Source organism: Drosophila elegans, unplaced genomic scaffold (genome assembly GCF_018152505.1).
Source record: "Drosophila elegans isolate 14027-0461.03 unplaced genomic scaffold, ASM1815250v1 contig_149, whole genome shotgun sequence".
NCBI lineage: Eukaryota > Metazoa > Arthropoda > Insecta > Diptera > Drosophilidae > Drosophila > Drosophila elegans.
In genome coordinates this window covers 5,237,739-5,253,685 of record NW_024545513.1, presented here as the reverse complement: position 1 = coordinate 5,253,685, position 15,947 = coordinate 5,237,739, and the positions used below count along the sequence as shown (strand labels likewise).

Here is a 15,947-nt window from a genome sequence, read left to right as displayed (position 1 = left end):
ACAAACAACTAAAAAAACCCAAATGCCACATGTGTACAACAAAAGCCACAATTAAATAGTAAAAAGCTGTACAACCGGAGTGCCGCAAAAATTAAAGTGCCACAGAAAAATGTCTCTAACCATTTTAATGTAATCCCAATTAAGCCAAATCCGTATTTAAGGCTCATTTAAAAAGCTGCAAAAATTCTGTGCAAACAAAAATTATAAAAATGCAAAGAAACCTAAAGAAACCGAGAGACACCAGTGGGTATTCAATGAGATCGACAGCAACATGAGTAAAACGACATCAAAACTGCCAACTGTCAGAAAACTGGTAGCCTGCAAATGCACCCGCAGCGAAGACAAAAAATAAATAAATAAATATATAGATAAAAAGTTAAAAAGAAAACAAAAACAACAGCACTCCCTAGAGTTTAGTTTGCAGTTCGATTTGCAGTCGGAGCCGGCGGCTTAATTACGCAATTAAATTATATATTTGGAGTGCCATTTGGAGTTGGAAAGTTCAAAGACCCCATAGGAATCTAAAGCACAGCCCCGGGAGACAACTTAATAAATTCTGGTGAGTTTTTAATCGGGTTCATAGACCTTCGGGTGTGTAGACCTTCATTGCGAAATTTATCTATCAAATTAATAATTTGTATTTGAATTTAATTTAGAAGTTAAAATATCATAGGCTAGGCGAGAAATTTAATCGGCTTTCTGTAGGTAAGAAACTAAAGGGATTTTAAGACCCTTAAAATGTTTTTTCAAAGGATACTAAATACGTAGGAAAATAAATACAAAGGTTATGTATTTCAGGCAAAAATATTATTTAAATGGAAGTTTTCTAAACAATTTAATTTTTGTTACTCCTTTAAAGTTATTTTATTTGCTTTCTTTTTAAAGATATTTTTAGTATTTTGTCTTGGTAGATAAAAGCCAATTGCTAAGAGTCATTTATTTCAATTCCTCTTTAGTATTTTATATCCCTTACAGCTTCCTGAATACCCATTTTCCGGTCCTTTTTTAAATTCCAATCAATGGGGACCCTCGGAAAATGGGGGGAAATAAGCTTAGTGGTTATGTAGGCCACTTCTCATGGGTTAATTGCAAAAAGTTCAGAGTTGACATTCCAGGAAAAGGGTGGATTCGAAATTCCAAAAGCGAAGGAGTAAGTGTGATTCACTGAGCCATTTTTTTTGTATATTTTTTCTTTACGCAACTTTTCCTGAAACAAAAGTCGTTTGTTGCACTTCTTTTGTGGCGCCTCCAGCCCAGGGTTAGCTAACCGCCCCATAATCCTGCTGCTAAGTGGGGTATGCGTGGGGCATGTTGGTAATAAAAGTTTCATTGACTTTTGCACTAGAGTTGACTTCAATGGCTTTTTATTGCCGCTCTCTTTTGAGGGGACTTTACCGGCAACCAGTCCTTTTCTAAGCAACTTTGCCTCCATTCCCTCCGCCATTTACAGTGGAGACTCTGCAACGTAATATAAATATAAATTAAAAGTGTTACGGGATCTACAATTTATATTTATGAGGTCTAGCACACTATATGAGTGTTATGATCTTATGGTGCTGAGTTAAATATCATTTTAAATCTTCAAAGATTTCTTAAAATTTACCGCAAAACAATAATTTTTTATTATGACAGATGGTGTTTTTATTTTCTTAGGCCATACGACCAATATCCAAAATTTAGAAGCTTTTGTCATTATCTCATTTTTATGACGTTCTTGGCAATAAATAACATTACTGTTAAGCACATGACAACATTGTAAGCGTTTTAACGATCCACACATCTAATTCTCATTTTCCCCTCTCCAGTTGGAAACAAAAAATTAATCAACAATTTCCGCCATTAAAATGCATCGACAAATTAGCCGGGGTTTTTCATTTCCACTACATCAGCAATAAATGAGAGAATCAAGTGCGTGCGTCTGTGCCGCATTTTTATTGGCGTTGAGGAATTGAGCGATTGCGGATTTAATGAAATTATCAGCATTATGTAATGAGTGTCGGAGGACTTCTCGTTGTAATGACTTCATTTCGAATGCAAAGTGCGGACGATAATGACGATAATAATGCCCGATGACAGAAAGTGGCTGTGTGTTAATTAAATGCAATTTGCCAGTCCAACTGACTCAATGTTGGCCATAGAATTTAAACTAGAAGGATTTAACCTTGGGATACCAGTTTAATGTTAATAAATTATTTACGTTTTTTTTTTTTAAATTTTAATTTGTTAAGCAAAAAATATATTTTAAGGGATGGTTTCTTATGTCGTTTTATAAACACCGAAAAAGAAAACGAGTTTTTAAATCTAACTAGCTTAAATATCTGTAGGGCATCTTAAAAAAAACAGTCCCTTGAGAACCCTTGCAGGCGAGAAACCAAAGAAAAAACGACAACTTTCAACTAACGGACAGAGAAAATTAAACTTTGTAATGATGTCGACTGGTATAAATTTCCATTAAGCCACTCCCCAATACCAAATACCCAATATATTCAATATCCAGGCGAAGGTGCGATTTCCTGCACCACTCTCCCGGCGACCTGGCAACCCTAATGCAATGAAAATAAACAGCAGAGTTGCCTCATCAGCCCGTTACGGGCATGAACGAATCGCCACGAATCATGAATTTCTAATTGAAGCAGCGAAAAAAAAACGGAGACAACGGAAAGAAAAATGCGAAACGCCTAACGCATGAGGATATGCACACTGTGAGAATTTTTTAAAAATCGCGAATAGATTATAGCCCATTTACATTTATGACCCAATAAAATATTTTTGGAAGTCATTTATCTATTTAAATGCCAAGAATCGTGCAAGTCTTAACAGTTATACCATCTCCATTCATTTATTATATTTATTTCTTAACCAAAAACTATATTTTTTAAAATGGTAGTAGATTTAATTTTTTTTTTTGGTCCCGTAACCATTTGAACAGCATATAAAAAATTTCTTAACACTTTTAAAATTTTATTTGAAAGCTGTGCAAATTAAAAAAAAAAAAAGACACAAGAACATTGAACTGAATAATTTTGTTGAGTGCAAGGACTTGAATGAGGAGGATGAGGTTGGGTGCAGGAATGCGTGCAACGGGCGCAACGAATGACATTTTGTTGCCGGGGCAACATCGAAAACGAGACGTCACTTCGGCTCACGGGCCAAAGTCTCAGACACGGATGCGACTTTGGACAGGAACAGAGACAAGGACAGGGACAGGAACAAAGACAGCGAAAGAGATGGGGATACGCGGCAGAAAGAGATGCAATCATGTCGGTCGAGAGAGACAGAAACGCTTGGCACTTGACGTATGCCAAAAGCATTTAAGCTCCACGCATGCGCAGCCTTCGAAGGCATTTTTTTTTCCGTTACTCTTCGCAGGCCTTGATTTTTTAGGGTATTTTTTTAGATGTACCGTTTAGCTTAAGCCCCCGGTATACCCTGCCTAAAAGGTATTACTACACAATCAAGGGTTTTCTTCGTTAAAAACATTAAAAATGCTTGAGGTGTTTTTGGAGATACCAATGAAAAATAAAATAATTTATATTAAATATTTTCTTAATTTGAATATTTTAAAATTTTTTGGTTTTTATATATACATTTAATCTCAAGGAAAAAAGTTTAAGCCCACTAAAAATGTTTAAGTTTTGGTTTCATGTTTCTTAATTACCTCACAACCGTAGAGCATTTAGGATTCCAAGTAAATTTTCGTTGTGTTTCATTTTATTCCGGCTCTTCTTGTGGGCTACCAACCGTTTTATTTATGCGCATTTTATACACATCATTTTGTGCGAATGAAGAACGAGCTTAAAAAAAAGGAGAAGGAGTTTGAAAAGAAGTTTGCTGTTGCAGTTGTTGCTGTAAATGGCATTGCAATTTGGCCCACGTACAAACAAACAATTACATAACATACATATGTACAATTGAACAGTGGTTGCCCAAAACTAAACTGTTCCAATAACTTTAAATAATCTGGTGATTATGTACATACATATGTCATTAATTTTAAGTAGCATTTCGAAAGAATTGATAAAAAATCATTAAAATTATTTGAATAATATAACATAACGATTGCTTTAGTTAAAGATTTTATAACTTAGAAAATTAAAGAAATTTAATAAATATTGGATAGTAAGATTACATGTCGAATGCTTTTAAAAACCATTTATATATATCTAAAATTAAAAAAAAAAAATCCTTACTGTTTTGTGAGGCCCCACTGTACTTTAATCTGGAAATGCAACCCCATCGTGCCCCGCTGGACATTCGGACTGTCTAAGTCGCGTCTGCATTTGAACTTGTGAACTTCTCTGTCTGTCATTCACAGTGTTTTATTGTTGCCGAGATGGGAGGGAACAAGGGGATTCACTGGGTGCAGAGGGGGATGGGGGTCTAGGCCTAGTATTGTCTGGCAGCAGAATCAGTCAACAGGGATTCTCCATCCTGGCTTGAATGACTGGCTGAAAGTCGGTGCAAGCTTACACTTTGCGAAAAAGTAACAGAAAGGAAAATATGTTTAAAGCTCCTATCACAATATGCATTTATATAATTTTTAGCAAGTATTTATTTATTTTGCATATATATATATATTATTTTTGTTGTGTTCTTTGTATTCTTTTGGTTTTTAAGTTTGTGTTTGCGTTTGCGATTTATCTAAGTGTTTTCTTCATAAACCGTCAAAGCGTTGTTTAAATTAGATTTTTCTCTCTGAAATGCATTCTAATGCTAAAATAGGAAGTAGTTTAATGATATTTATTTTATGCGAGTACTTATTAAATACTTATTAAATTTTTTAGAGTTTTAAGAAATTGTAATATAAATATATGAGAATGGCAGGTTTATCCCAGCCCTTCCTTTTTTTTTTTTTTTTGTAAGATGCCTTGTTTGTATTCAGCTTAATTGTAAAGAGTTGAGACGCTACTCCTTTTTTGCATACGTTCCATTTCGTCTCGATTCGTTGGGTCCTCGTCAACTGACATCTGGCATATGCAACGTGAACGTCGTTTCGGCCCCCATCTATATATAGCTCCAGCTCCATCGCCATTTCCATTTCCAACTCCAGTCCTGTCCTGTCCTGTCCTGTTTGGACTGTCCTGCATCCTCGATGCCCAGTCCTTTTATGTCTATCTGGCCGCCTTCTGTTTGCTTGTTTGTGGCTGCTGTTTGCATGACTTCCATTTGGCAAACATTTTAATTTTAATGAATTTATGTAATCGCTTCGTTTTGCTCTTGTTTTTGTTTCTTTGCTCTCTTCTCCATTCATTTGTTAAAATTTTTTTTTTGCCTGCCAGCCGCTCTTTTGTTTGTTTGGCATCAAACACCCCTTTCCCACACTCCCACTCACACTCACATCGGCGTGTTTGTCAACACTTTTCATACACTCTGGCAATTTGGTTTGTTGACTTTGCTGGTGGCGCTCGGAAATGAGAGTTGAAAAACTGCCAGACAGGAGCTTTGGCTGTCATCGTTTGTCCATTGTAGTGTTGGTCAAAAAAGTGAAACAAATGTCCTTAAATGTTGTGTTGTAGTTTAAAATGTAAACGAAAATCACTGTATATTATGTTCTTTGTATATAACAACGACTGTAGAATTTTTGTAAGTTAGAGCCATAATACAAAGCTTTCATAAACCAAGTAATTAAATTCATTTATAACATAATTAATATTTAAACACTTTGACGTTTGGTAAATGTAATTTGTTTATGTATTAATTAAGGCGAAGTTTACAGAATTTAATCATTAAGTATATTCTTTATTATGGGGTGCTATCAAAGCTGTTTAAAAAAATTAAAGTATATTGCCAAAAAAAAATTAATATATTGGTGCAATAGTATAATTTCATACCTCGTTGAACTCGTACAAATAATTTGACACGTGTGTCCAATTGCGATAAGTTATAACAAAGGTAAAGTCCGTCAATAATATATTTTCCTTTAAGTTCCCCAATTCATTAAACAACCGTAATAATTTCTGTAGCTTACTTACGGAAAATACATACCTTTTAAGGGTGTTCCTTATTCGTGCTATCATATGCTTGCTAAAAATTCACTTAAATATAATTTTCGCACTCATGGAGGCAGCGACTCCCGCGGCACTTGCATCCTTTGACAGCGCTGCCGAGATGAGGAACTTTTATGAAAATTGCTTTTCCCGCCGGCCGGAGAATAAGAACAGAGAATCTGCTGAATGGCGACTTCCAGCTTCCAGCTGCCTGCTGCTGGTCCCATCAGACGAAATTGATTTCAATTTGTTGCCGGTACATAATTGTATTAATTACGGGCCCAAAACTAACCGCACAATCAAATGAGATGGGGGTAGCCAAGGTATTGGGCTTGCGTTTGGCTTTGGGTTTGGGTTTGGGTTTCGGTTTGGGAATGGGAATGGGAATGGGAACGGGTACGGGTATGGGTCAGGTGCCTGGCGCTTGCTGGGGATCCACTTAAACCGCAAATTGAAATGAATTCTGCGGTTATACACAGTCAAAGGGAAAATAATACGGAAGGGGGAGACAAAAAAACGAAGAGAACTAAGAGAAAGATGGCAGGGCAAACAATGCCCTATAAATCAATTAATTATGCGCAATTAAACAAATATTAAAACGAAAAATCGAGTTAAAACGGCAGCTGCAACCAAACAAACAAACATGAAAAGTTGGGCTCTAATGAAGCACTTTTACTGCCAACAAATAACGCCCAATCCAAAAACCACAATCTATTGCACCCACTAAAGCTATGCCGGGATTTATTTGAATACTGGGTACAAGTGCACTGGAAAATACATTTCATTTCGAAAGCATGAGCTACTTATAACCAAAATTTGATCTGCAATATTTGACCATAATATATTCAATTGCCAATTTTAGCATATGCCAAGGAAAGTAAAAAATTCTTTGTGTTTTTTTTTTGTAATTTATTTTTAACATAATCCATTTTGTTGTATTTCATTTAATTTAATTTGGATAAAATATATATATTTTTTTTATTTGCCAGAAAGCATTTTCCTTTTAAATTGCATTTTTATTTGGACAACAATTTGTATAAATGGCATTGCAAGCAATTTTTTTTCAGTGCCTTTGTGCTTGTTTACTTCTGCTGGTCAACTCTCAATGGACCAATGTGTCTAGACGTCGATCGAGTGCAAAACTATAGTTGGTCAAAGTTAAACTTTAGTTTTTTAACTGCGAAGGGGCTTTCGAGGACTGATCACGCTCCGGTTGAAAGGGCTTTCGACCCAATTGTCTGGGTGTTTCTACAAGTCTAGGAAACTATTTGTATATTATTATTATTCAAAGTAAAATCGATTTTTTTTCTTTCCATCTCTTCGCTGTGATTCCACTGTAAAACCCCTGAGTGGCCACCAGCAATCGGCATTTAAATTTACTGTGGATCCATTGCGAGATGTGTCTGCTACATGCAGATGAGCCACGCCCCCTGTTGCAGTGCAGGCAATGGCAACAAAGTGCCTACAAAAAGGCTTCTCCCACTTTGCAAAGCGAACCTCGCTGTTGGGTGGTCGTAAATTATTATGATTATTGGCAGAGGAGTTAATGTGCAAGAACAACGGTGGCAGGGGGTTAAGGGCGGGTTAAGAGGGGGTTAAGAGCGGGAGCAGGCCAATCGGCAACTTGTTAGGCTAGCAGGAGTTCAGGTAATTGCACAGAAAAAAAAATTAAATATATAAGTTTCACAACGGGGGATTTTTCATTAAGATAACTAATTTTTTATAAGCACATCAAATAGAATACATAACAATTTTCCCTCGACTGTGCACCAAACACAAAGACAAAAACTACTAAGGATTTAAAATTAGTTCAAGATAATATCGGCATTTGCATGGTGTTAAGATAATAAAAATAAACAATTTTAATAAATCTACAGTCTATAAAGTTAGTTAGTTAATTTTGTTTTTTAGCCTTAATTTTATTAGGTAATTAAAAAAAGCGAAAATAAATGCAAGCAAACAAAATGTATTAAAGGTATTTCTTTTTATATCTAAACACAAAATTTGCCATCACTATTTTGCATTAGAGCCAAGGGCTTTACCTTTAAGACCATCGCATTATTCTGTTGTCAAGTTAAATTTCAAATTTTGTGGCAACATTTTTTTTGCTGACCCATTTCCCAAATCTCTCATTGCGCGATCATATTTTCTTTCAGTGTGGATCTGCACTCGCGGTGTATCCGTAAATAAGCCACAAAACGTGCAGCACGATCGTGAACTTGCAACAGTCAGAGTTGTGGACTTCGGGGGGGATCGGGATCGGGATCCCAAAAGGGGAGAATATCTCTGGCAATTCGCGTAAAATTATAAATGAGCCTCTGGGTAGGCGTTTCCCGATATCGGGAAATGAAGCGGCAGCCGCAACAGGCGTTGGAGGAGCATTCATTAGACGTCTGCCACTTCGGGGAAAAGGGGGAGAGTCCCCCTTCTCCTTCCAGCAACCATAGGTGTAGGCACCAAGGGAATGGCAAATATTAATTCGTGACGAGAAACGTTCTTTTATTTTTTACGATTTAAATTGCCAGCCGCCCGAGTTCATTAGCGCCTGCAAGAAACAAAAAGAAAAAAAAAAGCAATGAAAAAATTAAAAAAAAAAAAGCGAAAAAGAAAACATTCTTAACACCTCAACATAAAGCTCTGGACGTGATGGGGCTATTGGATTACACCAAAAAATGGCTTAAGAAGGGGGAAAAACGGGATGCGGATTCGGTCGGTTCACTGATAATGATCATCAATGCCATATTTAACGCCATTTAGGCAACAGGATGGGGATGCCCCCGAGGCTCGAAGGGGGGTTTCGACCAAAAAAAATATGGCAGGGGGTTACAGACTTTCTGGTCGATTTTGCTCGCGGCCCGCTGGCAGCTGTTGGCTGAACAATGAAATGTAATGGCAATACGTGCATTTATTTATAACGGTGTTGCGGGAGAAAAGCGAGGTTAAAAAGATAGCTACACAAAAAACAAATCAATTCCCTTAATTCTGGTAATTTCAAAAACATTTGAGTGCAGTTTTGCAATTGATTTTATTACTTTTAAATATTTATTCAATGCTTGGTTTTAATTAAACTTTAAAGGACATATTTTGTAAGTAATACAATTTTTTGTGATGATTATGGTGAATTGTGAAGGAACATTTTCTAGTTATTAAGAGACTTTTTTTAACGATTTTGAAAATAAATCCGTGTAACATGGAAAATGTTATTTTTTAAGTATTTTTAGATGGTACATAAATATTTTTTTAAGTGCAAAGGAAGCTGAAGTTTTCAAGCGTGAATCCAGAAGATTTGCTGCATCTTCCTCGCTCTGTCTCTTGCTCCCCCTCTTTCTCTCTCGCACTTGCCATCTCGCTCACTTGTTAGCATTTGTGGGCGTCTCAGCTTGCAGTCTTCCCCCGCCCCTTTTTACCACCACCCCCTTGGAGATTCTTCCTAAAGAGGACGAAACTCTTTCCTTAAATTTATTTCGTACTAAACGGAAAAAAAGGAAAACGGCAAAGAGGAAACGTGATGAACGCATTTTGTGTGGAGGCATCTTTTTTCTTTAGCTTTTTTGTTCAGTAACTTTTCCTATCCCTCGGCCAAAGAGGAAATACTTTATGGGCATTGATAATTTGAGCCATAATGTGCAGCGAAATTGACTCTCTTTAGTGCCGGCTAATTTATGTGTCCCACAGGCAAACAAAAAAAAGGGACCGCGCAGGGGCGTTCGTTACTAGGCAAATAAATGGGGATTTTGTGTAAATTGTAATGTCGGAAAATTTAGTTGCTGCGCTCAGCGGAACTGAGTTTGTAGGCCAAAATTGATTTTCTTGAGTGTCTTCGCTCCGCAAATTATAGTTATCATATCTAGTTTTTAAACTTTCTGGAAGTAAAATGTTTGTAAATTTTTAAATAACGTAGTTACCTAAATTTGAGGAGTAATAGAATATGTGTAACCACATAACTTTTAAGGATTATTATAATTAATCAAATCTATTAGGCTTCCAAAATTTGTATTCTTATCTATCACAGAATTTAATTTATATTCAGTATCTTTTGGGCAACTCAAGAATCACCAGCAGTGTTGGCCAAGAAGGGCTCCTCCTCGCTCGGGTGTCATTTTGTCATATGCCAAACAATTTGCCATTGTCATGCTCATCTAACGCGGCGTATGCGCAATTACTATAATTTACCCGCCGCCTTAAACGTTTTTAATGAACGTCTTGCAGAAGGAGGATTAATGCACTGTAAAAAATCATCTAAAATATTTATTTTATTAAGAACTAGAAGCTCTCACATAATTTTATTTACGACTTAATTACTTAAAAAAATGAAAGTAATGTTTTTATTGGAGAAGGTAAATATATAATATATTGTCTTTAAATTATTTAGGCATACATTATTTCAAGTAAATGTTATTGCTAATTTGCCATTCTATTTGTTTTTTTTTTGTGTGGTGAGTTGGTCGAGAGCTGTCCGAGATTGAAGTGCAGCGGAGTGAAGCCAAGTGGAGCAGCAGTAGCTGTGGCACATTAATTGTTAATGCCGCTGCGATGACTTCAGCTGCAACTGCGACTTGCACTGCGATTTACCACAACTTCTAACGGCAGCCACAGCCAGCGCAAATGGCTGCAAATTCAAACGATGACGCGGCGCGAATTGAATGTCCAATGTTGACTGTGGTAATTGTCGAGTCACTGCCTGATCTTCTGGTTTTTTCCTTCAAATTCCCTCACCAGGGATTCGTCTGTACTCCTTTTTCTTTTCCTCTGTTCCCCGCTAAATAAAATCATTACATTAATGACCGAAATACTTCAATATTTGAGCAGCCAGATGGTTTAGAGATAATAAAATAATTTGCTGTATTTATTAAGGACATAAAATTACTTTAGATTTAGATTTTCTGCTTCAAAATTTGAGCAGCCAGCTAGTTATTAGATAATAAAATAATATACAGTATTTTATTAAGGGTGGTACAGAAAATCCCTTTATTATTGTTAGTTTGATAAATAAATAAATCAAAAAGTGGGAATATAGAGGGTAGTCATTGATTGAGGGCTAAAATAATTAGGTCAACAGAAATTGAAGTATGGAAATTTTACCAAAAATTATGACAAAATTATTTAGTGGTAGAAAACCCATTTTTATTGCATTATAGCTAAAACTTGAGGCACACACGCAACGGGAATTCCAAAAATTTCGACACCCCATCAACTAGCCATCCACACACTTAAGTGTATCACTTTCACCACAGCAGCAGGTCCAGATCCGGATTCAGATAAATATATATATATATATTTATATATAAACATTCACATCGCGGTGTTGGGCCTGAAAACAATGGCTGCTCCGCGAATATTTGCTGTTTGGCCATAAACACTTCATCGACACTTCGCCCAGCGTCCACATCCACATCCATTCTCATCCATATCCATATCCTTGGCTTGGGTTCTCCATCCTCATCCTCATCGTCATCGTCATCCAATTCCACGTCCAAGTGTGTGATACATCAAACATGAGTTGCACACAGAGCTCATTGTTGCTGCTTTGAGTTGCCACTGGCAAGCCAGTAGTACACTTAAAAAATCACTAGATAGTCAGACAAACTAAGGGAAACATACCTATATCACTGACTTAAAAAAAAATTACAATATTAGCTAAGCAACGAGTTAAGATTATTTGTTAAAAAAGTGGTTATTTTTCCTGATATTCAAATTTAAGTGATACAAACAATGTTGTATTTAACAATATTAAACCTTTAAGCAAATGCAAAAGTGATATAAAGGATTACAAAAAGCTTATGCCAGCATTGGTTACCTAATTTTTTCGCTCAGTGCATCGATTTCAACTGAAGTCATCCCGGCTGCTACACTTTCCTTTCGGCCAAGTCGCCAAGTTGCGGAAGCGAACATTTAATTGACTTGGCGTGTTAAGCGCTGCATACCAGCACATAACAGCAATCAACCGACAAACAACTGGTGGGACACCACTTGGCCACTTAGCGAGGGATTCCGGCCGCCCGTTCCGCCCGGTCCGCTCCAGGTCCACCCCCCGACCGCCCCCCGACTGCTCCTGGACCGCCAAACTGCCGTTGCGGCATTCGAACAATGCCAAGTAGCCGCAAAGTTTATTGGGCGCATCTGATTGAGCGCATCATCTACGGTCTCATCAAGCTCTAGGATGCGGCAGATGGACCACGGCGAGCCCACACTGAAAGAAAAGACTTGAAATTATAAAATTTCGTAGGTTCTTATGAAAACTGTATTTTACAAACATTAAAATTTCAATAAATGGATAGATAGATTTGAAGATACAAAAATACTTTATATATTTTCATTTCAATTGAAGATAAGCTTTTCTGAGTTTTACTAATTGATTATCTCGATATAATAAAACGAATTTATATTTGAAATTATTATACATACATAATGAACTTTATTTTAAAGAATTGTTTGTTTTATTAAAGAGAAAGTTTACTCTTTAATGTCGTAATGTCGTAATAATAATAGACTGATTTAAGGAATAAGCCTCTGCTGTTTTCCCCAGTGTATTTTGCTGAGATGGATCCAAACTGTAGGACAGCCTTTGCTGCCCATTAGCGCTGTCACTTTTGCACGCATATCATTTACAAAAAAAAAATATATAAAAAATAAACAGCCGGGGAAAAACAAAACTAAAAGTTCAGCTGAAAAAGGGGAAACTCTGGGCGGAGAAACCACAATAACCAGGCGGTCATAAGCCGATTACCATCAACTGTGCATTGGACATGGGACAGTGGGTACTGGACACTGGACAGTGGACACTGGACGATGGACACTCGAGGTCAGCCGCATCACATCGCATCCAGTCGACTGCGTTGGATGCGGTTTCGGTTGCATTTCAGCGGGAAATTTACGCGTTGTAAACTTAAGCGGCAAAATCAATTAGCGGACAATGTCCGAGATGAGTTTTGGGCTGGATCGTGTGCGATCCGATACTGGGCTGTATGTACAATACGAAGTCTGGATTGTCCCTGGGGCAGGACATCATTTAGGAGGTGTCAAGTGAGCCAATTCCTTGTTGGCATGCCTGCCACGAAACTATACCTAATTATGGGGTAGAGTGATGAAACGCGTAATTTGCTGGTATATTCACCTTCTTTAAAATTCCCTGGACTTCAAGAAGACACCAGGAGTTTTTTCCTACTTATTTTATTGATTCATTTTTAAGATAAATATAAAGAAGAATTTTTGTTTGTATTTTCTTGGTTATGTATTTATCTACAAACCATTTTTGTCAGATGTCAGCCTAGCATAAATAAACCTCTAAAAGTTTCCCAACTTATTAGGAATATTTCGAGAGACTGTGAAACTCCCAAGCGATGCCTGATTATCTTGGAACTCTAAAAGTCTTTTTAATGACACTTCCCTCGATCGCATGTTAGATTGACAATCAATTGACAGGTGCTAGATAAACCCATCTAACCCTGCAATCCAACTCTACAGCCAACAATTAGCTGACAAGTCTTTGGGATCTCAAGTAAAGAGAAGAAAGAAAGTCCGAAGATTGTGTGGGATTCGCTTCACACTTGAACAAGTGTAAGAAAAATCGAAAAAGTTCCAACCATTTTTAAGGAGGAAGGCCTCTTTAACTTAGACTTTGAAACCTATGTATGATGGGCCATGAATAGCTAATATAAAATTGAGTTGAAAGTAAACCAACGTTATTTTAATGTAGATATTCATAGAATAAAGTCACAATAATTTAGAGAAATAAATTATAAATTAGAAAATAGATATAAAAAAATTTAATACTTTATACTTTAAAGTCGGTGAGGGTTGTTTCGTTAACTCAGCCAAAGGTATAATACAAATGCCAGTTAGAAACTATTTTTAAGACTTTAGTTGACTTGTGAACATGGTAGTTTGATGTTGGGAGTTGGAAGTTCTGTAGTTCTATAAAAGGTGTTTGCTGCAATTAGAGAATGCCGGATCCGAGTGGTGCATATCAATTGGCGAGGTGTCAAGTGCTTTTAGCTTTCCCTCGACCACCATTCCTCATTCCTCGGGTCTGGAAAAGTGCGTGTTGTGTCGGCTGTTAATTAAATTTTAACGCAACGCACTCGCATTCGCACTCGCCGGGTTGGTTCACCCCCGGGCAAAAAAAGAGCCGATCCCCAGGACAGCCCAACCCGGACAACAGTCATTGACTTTTGTCGTGTGAGCCTTGTCAGCGCCACTAACTTTTCGAGTGTTACCATGGATTCGGAAAGGGAGCTGCTACCCAGCACTTGGCATCAAAGTATCTCAGCCAGCGAGTCGCGACCTGCCGCGGGCTTGAAAAAAAAAAAAAACAAAAAACAAGAAATACATGGAGAAAAAGGCACAGGGACAGGCAGCCAAGGATTTAGTTGCTCCTGGTTGGCGAAGAAATGAAAACTTCGATGCTTGAAGGTTTAACGAACTCGCGGGGCATCTCCCCTGTCATTCGGATGCGAGGACCACAAACGTCAACGTTTCTCTCTTTGACGTTTTGTGTTAAAAAAAAGAAATTATAAAAAAAAATCCCAACGAACGAAAAAAAATGGGGGGATCCAACCCGCTGCAAGTGTAATTTTACTTTCACCCCAGCGCTGTTGGCTTTTCCGCAAAAGGGTTTTGGTTCGGAGTTTGGAGTCCCGTGTGAGCCCCGGTTCGTATAGCACTTGTCCTTATCAAGGGGAATGGAAGTGGGATACTGACGATGAAGATGACGAGGATGATGACATTCATTCATGCCCAAGAGCTACTCTTAATGGAGCACACAAACACGAGTGTTAGGAAATATATATAGAGATGGATGAGCATAATAAGACCAGAACGCCACTGGAACGATGGAAGTGGAACATTTGAGTTGGATGTAAAGATAATATGTTTTAATCGAAATTCATTTATGATGCACTTTTCTTGGAAAGAAAATATGACTTCATTGGAAAATTTTAACAAAACAAATGGAAAGAAAACAATAGTTAACAAAATAAAATATAATTGAGAATTGTATACTAATACAGGAGAACACTAAATTATTATGAATGGTTAAAAATTTCATACAAAAATACTATGCTGTTGAATATATTCAATTGTTTCACAATGGAGTAAAGCAACCAATTAATTAAATAAAAATCAATATATAAATAGGCAGAGACTTAAGCCACATGTTTTTTCCGTGTATTGCCAAGTTTAATTACTTCTTGAAGAAGCTCCCCAAAGGCGAAGAAAGTTTATCCAGGAAAGGGTTATGCATAATTCACATCCGTTGACCAGCGGCAAATGCCAAGATCTAATGCCGAGAAATCTTGGGCCAATGACCTTCGCCAGCCTCTCGAAAACCTGCGCCACCCACGACCACCCACATGGGCTCAAGTAATTATGCTCAAAGTAAAAGGCGCTTGAGTGCACAAAATAAAGAAGACGAAGTTGTAGATGCAAACTCGGATTCGTATTCGTATTCGGATTCAGTTTCATATTCGTATTCACATTCACATGGTGATGATGAGAAGCGAAGGTGACCCATGCCCAATGCGTGGCATGCGGCATTGTTTCGTGGTGGAAACAATGGACGAATACCCCATCTGAAACTCCAGTCCCACAATCCCACAATCCCCCAATCCCCCAATCCCCAGCATCCCATGTAATTATGTGGAGCATGTTTAGTTTGCTTTTTACAAAATTACGAAACATGGCGCAAAATCCTGAGGGCAACTCCTATTTTGCATAATTTGCTGTCAAGTGTAAAAAAGATTTGAGAACCAAGGGGAAAGCCAGATCTTTGACCCTGAATCCCTAAAGAATGGGTAACAATAAAGTAAGTGTTAGAGTTAATTTCAAAATCTTAGACCTGTTCTTAAATCATTCCAAATGATATTTATAGTGCAATTTCTTTTTAAATTGTCCATGAAAAATATTTACTTATTTAAAAAAAAAATCAAATTAACACTCTAACACTCTTTTAAATAAATTGAA

General features: G+C 37.2%; 1 protein-coding gene across 1 annotated transcript in view; it reads left to right on the top strand.

Annotated features, from left to right (window-relative positions):
* LOC108136225 overlaps positions 1 to 15,947 on the top strand; it is a 106,250-nt gene continuing 90,303 nt past the window's right edge. The window contains exon 1 of the mRNA XM_041707136.1: positions 1 to 559. The gene's annotated coding sequence lies outside the window, so the exon portion shown is untranslated. The remainder of the gene's footprint in view (positions 560 to 15,947) is intronic.